This window comes from Lupinus angustifolius, chromosome LG11, assembly GCF_001865875.1.
Source record: "Lupinus angustifolius cultivar Tanjil chromosome LG11, LupAngTanjil_v1.0, whole genome shotgun sequence".
NCBI classification, from domain to species: Eukaryota; Viridiplantae; Streptophyta; class Magnoliopsida; order Fabales; family Fabaceae; genus Lupinus; species Lupinus angustifolius.
In genome coordinates this window covers 13,283,514-13,291,317 of record NC_032019.1, presented here as the reverse complement: position 1 = coordinate 13,291,317, position 7,804 = coordinate 13,283,514, and positions in this window count along the sequence as shown.

Here is a 7,804-nt window from a genome sequence, read left to right as displayed (position 1 = left end):
GGTTCGTTTGCGTGTCCACTTGCAAACTAAATCTAGGCCTCCTGGCTGATCTGGGAGATTTTTCTTCACTATAATTGAAATAATGTTTTACAAGCAATTCTTCCAATTACAACACTTAGACTCTTACTTGAAACTAAAGAACCTTATCCCTTGGTTTGACTCCCTTCCTACCGCCCAAGAAAACCTTTCTTGCGGTGTATCCCCAGCCAAGAACCTATTCTTTCTATCAAGAACTCTAAGCTAATGAAGATACAACACAATCTCGTTGGTGGTAAGACACCTTGAGATTCCCAATGTTACAACACTTTTTACAACAAAAACATAGAGTAATCTAAAGCAATTACAATGCTCAAATTTAACAATTAAGACTTTACTCTACAACTCTAACACAAGTCTCATATAACATGATAACGCATTAGTCAAAAATAGATTTTACAGAATATGAAATCTTCACAAAAACAAAAAAACATCAATGAATGCATGAACATGTGAGATGAAATGATGATAAATTAAACATGAAATGCCTCTCAATCCTAAAGCATAGAATTCTCTCTTTTCTAATCTCACAAATGCAATGTCATATAGATGCAACAATTAACACGAAATATGCTCTAACTCTCTTAAAATCTAACATGCAAGTTATGGCTTAAGTTCTGAAAACGCAATTTATAAAGAATCAATTCTGCAACCCAGTTAATCGATTAAATCCTTGGTTAATCGTTTAACGTGTTACAGAATTGTAACTGATTCAGTTTTCCAAGTTTTCTGTTTCAACAGCTTTTCAAAAACTTACTTCAAAAACGTAACTGATTCTGTTTTTCCAAGTTTTCAGTTTCAACAACTTTTCAAAAACTTATGTTAATCGATTAAATCATGCCTTAATCGATTAACTGCATATTTCCAAGTGTATTTTCAAATTGCAAAACTCAAATATGTTATGCACTTAATTTATACATGTTCAACACTAAGTTTATGCCTAGGATGCACAGATTACATGTATTTATGTGATGCATGAACATATTATAAATGACATATCTCAAAACTAAAATGATTTAAAGTTTTATGCATATGATACATGTATTGAGTTTACCTGAGCCTTTGCTCAACCTAAACTAATTACTAGTCTAAGTCTAATACCAATCTTGAGACTTAAGCACGTTGATTTGTTGATGATCTTCAAGCTCTTATAAAACACAAGTTGTCCTCATCAAAACCAAAACACATAGTGAGAAAGCTTTCCAAAGTGCTCCTCATGAAATGCGCACTTTCACTTGAATCACCTTTAGCGTAAGTCAAAAGTCATAAATTCAAAATGATGATTGGTAGAATATTAAAACCATAAATTTCATAATTATGATTTTATACCATAATCATAAAATTTAATTGGAAGCTAGTAAGCCAAGAGGGACACAAGGTTAAAAGAGACGAGTTTAATCTTGAACAGTTCCTCAAAAATGACCTTCGATAACATTTGAAAGTATTATTTAGGGAAGAAAATCATGTAAATTGTGAGTTGAATATAATAGAGGTGTACATGCTCACTTATCAGAAATCTCACAATTTACACATCATTGGATACTCTAACTTCGACTTTTTTTGAATGTCAAGACAACAAATGCTTCACATCTAGGTATATTTTTATGTTGGCTAGCTTGTTTTGACAATAGTTACACATTTATTTACTCAAACAATACTAAAGGCTCAAAGTTTATTGACATCAAGTTTCTTATTATTAAAGGAAGATTTCAAGAATAAAGAGATTTCCAAAGAACATATACCCACAAATTTTCTGATTCCTAAGGTCTTTTCATAAGCATGTTGCCCATATGGGCATTGTCTTTTGGATACCTTAGTTTAGTTGGATTCTATTTGTTTTATGGTTCTCTTTAGAAATCTTAATTAGTTTTTGTAGAATAAAGTTTGTGGATTATTTTTCTATATTGTACTTTGCTTATGTAACTATTTAGTTACATTTATAGATCATAGATTGATCTCACTAAAGAATACAGAAAGATCAGTTAAAAATAAACTTGCTTCAGATCACATTGCATGAAACTTTCATGTCGATCATCCATATTTGATCTATGTCATTGATTTAATTAATATGATGATCATTGTGGTCGAGTCATGCTTGATGTGTTGAAGATCACGATGATTCTATAGTTGATATATAAGATGGACGAAATTGTTTTAAGGAGAACTATAAATATAAAAAGCATACAGTTTTGGTCCAGAGGAATTTGTGACATAAATTTTTCGAGAAAATATGAAACCCGAGTTGGAAATTGCTAGAAATTTATGATTTCTACTTAAATTTGTGAGTTGAATATAATACAGGTGTCCATGCTCACTTATCAGAAGTCTAACAATTTACATATCATTAGATACTCTAACTTCGACTTTGTTGAATGTAAAGACAACAAATGCTACACATCTTGGTAAATTTTTATATTGGCTAGCTGGTTTTGACAATAGCTACACATTTCTTTACTCAAACAATAGGAGATCTAAAAGCTCAAAGTTTATTGACATCAAGTTTGTCATTGTTAAAGGAAGTTTTCAAAAATAATGAGATTTCCAAAGAACATATACACACAAATTTTATGGTAGACGATCCATTAACTAAGGGTCTAATACCTAAGGTGTTTTCATAAGCATGATGCCCATATGGGCATTGGTCTTTATGATACCTTAGTTTACTTAGATTCTATTTGTTTTATGGTTCACTTTAGACATCTTATATTAGTTTTTGTAGAATAAAGATGGTGGTTTATTTTTCTGTATTGTACTTTGCTTATGTAACTATGTTGTTACATTTATAGATCATGGATTGATGTCACTAAAGAATAAAGAAAGATCAGTTACAAATAAACTTGTTTCAGATCACATTGCATGAAACTTCCATGTCAATCATCCATATTTGATCTATGTCATTGTGTAAATTAATATAATGATCATTATGATCTAGTCATGCTTGATTGTGTTGAAGGTCATGATGGTTCTATAGATGATATATAAGATGGAAGAAATTGTTTTAAGGGGAACTCTAAATATAAAAAGGATACAGTTTTGTGCCAAAGAAATTTGTAACATAAATATTTCCAAAAAATATGAAGTCCGAGTGGGAAATTGCTAGAAATTTATGATTTCTAATTAAATTTGGGCATCATATATTTACTACAATTATATTATCTATTTATTTAAGGAGTTACAATATAAGAGGTTTAATCTTGATAACCCATATAACTTCTAGAAACTCATACAAGCTTGATCAATGGATGCCTATGTTGACCTGTAGGAGATGATGAGGATCCTATTTACTCACACATTCAAACCAGTTATGATCCTCAACATACCAAATCACAAAATATTTTTCCATTTTCCAATCAAAGAGAAAACATGTTGTCCCATAAGGAACTCCGATATTTGGTTGAGAAAGATCATTATACTAATACCCTTAAGGCATACAAAAGAAAGATCTAGATCGAGATATGCATTAGTATCATATTGTATTATGTTTGAATCATCAAATCTAAGATCTTTAAAGAATTAGTATTTCCCTAGTTAAAGATTCTAACGATGCATCTACATTACCTAACTTATCCCATTAAGTCTTGCACTAAATAGTTTTAAATATAACATTCCACAAATATTATTTAAATTGGGTGTAAATGGATCCCTTCTTATATTTATATATATATATATGAGGGATAAGTTACACCCATGTTAAATTAAATTAGTTACATTTAATATCAGTTATTCATTTTCTTAGATCCAACAGACCTAATGAGTGAAACTTAAAATTTATTTAAGATTTATATTTTTCTCTCTCATCACTTATTACACTCACACATTTGGTTCGTTGGATCTAAAAAATGAATGATTGAGATTAAGTGTAATTAGTATAACTTAATTTGAGTGTAAACGAATCCCTCTTTTTTATATATATATATATATATATATATTATCATATTAGAATCATGGCCAACACGCAAATCACAACAAAATGAAATCCTAACAGATATGTATCCAATTATCTAGATTTCCAAACCATATTATCCTAAAGTAGAAGATAAAAATAATTGCAATAGAATAATTAGGAATACATAACGACGTAATATAAAATTTGTTATATCTATATATTGAACCTGAATCACAATACCATTAATATAAGAAAATATATAGATAATTTTATATGAATTAAATACCTTGAATCATCTTTAGCGGAAGTGAAAAATCCTAAATTCAAAATGAAGATTGGTAGAATATTAAAACCATAAATTTCTTAATTATGATTTTATACCTTAATCATAAAATTTAATTGGAAGCTAGTAAGCCAAGAGGCGCACATGGTTAAGAAAGACGAGTTTAATTTTGAACAGTTCTCAGAAAATGACCTTGAGTAAATTTTGAATGTATTATTTTACTGAAGAAAATCATATAAATTGTAAGTTGAATATAATAAAGGTGTACATGCTCATTTATCAGAAGTTTAACAAATTTACAGATTATTGAATACTCTAACTCCGATTTTGTTGAATGTGAAGACAACAAATGCTTCACATCTTGGTATATTTTTATGTTGGCTAGCTTGGCTTGACAATAACTACAGATTTCTTTACTCAAACAATAGGAGTTCTAAAAGCTCAAAGTTTATTGACATCAAGTTTCTCATTGTTAAAGGACGTTTTCAAAAATAATGAGATTTCCAAAGAACATATACACACAAATTTTATGCTAGACGATCCATTAACTAAGGGTCTCATACCTAAGGTCTTTTGATAAGCATGTTGCCCATATGGGCATTATTCTTTAGGATACCTTAGTTTAGTTGGATGCTATTTGTTTTATGGTTCACTTTAGACATCTTATATTAGTTTTGGTAGAATAAAGTTGGTGGTTTATTTATCTATATTGTACTTTGCTTAGGTAACTATTTTGTTACATTTATAGATCGTGGATTGATTTCATTAAAGAATAAAGAAAGACCAGTTACAAATAAACTTGTTTCAGATCATATTGCATGAAACTTCCATGACAATCATTCATATTTGATCTATGTCATTGACTAAATTAATATGATGATCATTATGGTCAAATCCTGCTTGATTGTGTTGGATGTCACAATGATTCTATAGGTGATATATAAGATGGACGTAATTGTTTTAAGGAGAACTCAAAATATAAAAAGCATATAGTTTTGTGCCAAAGAAGCTTGTGACATAAGTTTTTCGAGAAATATGAAGCCCGAGTAGGAGACTGCTAGAAATTTATAATTTCTAATTAAATTTGGGTATCACATATTTACTACAATTATATTAGCTATTTATTTCAGGGGTTACAATATAAGTGGTCTAATCATGATAACTCATATAACTTCAAGAAACTCATGCAAGCTTGATTAATGGATGCTTATGTTGACCTGTAGGGGATAATGGAATCCTATTTATTCACACATTCAAAACAATTATGATCCTCAATATTCAAAATCAGAAAATATTTTTCCATTTTCCAATTAAATAGAAAACATGTTATCCCATGAGGAACTCCAAGATTTGGTTTAGGAACATCATTATACTAATACACTTAAGGCATACAAAAGTAAGATCCAGATCCAAATATGCATTTGTATTCATATTGTATTATGATAGAATCATCAAATCTATGATCTTTACAGAATTAGTATTTCTCTAGTTTAAGATTCTAATTAAACATCTACATTACTCAAGTTATCCCATTAAGTCATTTAGTAAATATTTTTTTAAATATATCCTTCCATGAATATTACTTAAGTCATTAGCTCCAAAGCACTTTTACCATACCAAGTGCTATGGACAAGCTCAAGAATCTAACTTAGTAGTTCAATATCATTAGGCAAAGCCCCAAATCTCACTACACTTTTGAATACATGAATAAGCATATGCTCTCAACCAACTGTGGTTGTCCATCCTTAATAAGGGTACTTATGGAGATATATCTTTAAAAAAATATTTTTTGAAACTTGTATCTTTGATTATTCACAAACCTAAAAACATATTTTCTTCTTAACTCAAAATACTAATTCTAACTTCGCTCTTGTTTTTGTTCCTCTCTCACAATTAATATTTGTTTTTAATCCTCGTATATAGTTGCTAACACCCCTCACAACTAACTTATGACTTGCATAGGTTCACTAAAACATGAAATTTAAATATATGTATTTTTCATACCAATGCAAAAAAATTAAACAACATAAATTTTACAATTTCGATATTTCTATAATTACAATGTTTATGTAATAAATACAAAATATACTATGAGAACAACATGCTTGAAAAAATAATCAGATAAAAAACTTGACGTATATAACATATATATACATGAAAAATTATTAATTTATTACAAATACTAACATGTATACAAATATAATTATTTAACAATCTTTCATGAAGAAGTAAGATCATAAGTGATTACCTCTCATCATGGTAAGCACAAATAAATTCATAAATACATATTTTCATTAAAAAAATATAATACTTGTTGGGTATCAGCAGGTCACAATACACCTAAAACTGGGTTGAATAGGTGTCGCCGATCACTTGCTCCGCTTTTCCTATATTTTGCAGAACACAAAAAAAATATTGCACTTACTCCATTTAGCTTGGTTTTAATCGATTAACCAATGTTGGACTAAATCGATTATGCTTGTAGATAATCGATTATCTTGATTCTAGAAGTTCTTGATTTTATGGTTTTTTGCACAGCACGTTACCGATTATTAATCCTTATACACTTAATTGATTACAAAGGTTACAGAATGATGTTAATACAGATTATAACATGTTACACAGAATTAATCAATTAACAAGAATATAAAGCACAAAAGTAAAGGAGATTAGGTTTAGAAAATTGTGCACAAGGAAATTTTTTTCCTAGTCTGTTTGCGGTTCACTGCAAACTACGTCCAAGCATCCCCTTCTGATCAGGGGAGATTTTGTCTTCTTCACTATTGAAAATGTTTGATACACACAAACTTCCAATACACGACAAAACTAAGACGCTACTTTCTTGGACTCTACAAGCTTGACAACCTCGGTTTCACCTCTCTATCTCGCCTACTAAGATCACATATCTTTACGCGATTAGGCCCTATCCAGGTATTGCTCGCACCAAGACCTCAAAGTCTCCGTGAAGAGTAACAAGATCTCTTCTTGAAGTGATGTTACTCACAAAGAGATCACTTTCCTTGTTCGATACAAATTTTGAGTTTTCTTGAGTACTGAATACTTGGATATAACTGAAAGTGTGCATGTCAAGAGGAACACTTTGGAAAGCTCTCTTTATATGTCATGGTTTTGATGAGGACAACTTGTGCTAATAAGAGCTTGAAGATCATCAACAAATCAACATGCTTAAGTCTTTTGATTGGTACTAGGCTTAGACTAGAAACTAGTTTAAGTTGAGTCTAAGGCTTAGGTCACCTAATACATGTCTCATATGCATAAATCTTTTAAATCATTTCATCTTTGAGATATGTCATTCATAATATGTTCATGCATCACATAAATACATGTATATATGCATTCTAGGCATAAGTTAAGTGTTAAACATGTATGAAGTAAGTGCATAACGTATTTTTGTAATTGAAAATACATATGAAAATATGCTGTTAATCGATTAAGGCATACGTTAATCGATTAATCTAAATTTTTGAAAAGCTGTTGAAACTGAAAAACTTCGAAAACAGAACCAGTTACGTTTTTGAACAACGTTAATCGATTAACCAAGGCTTTAATCGATTAACTAGGCTTCAGAACTGATTCTT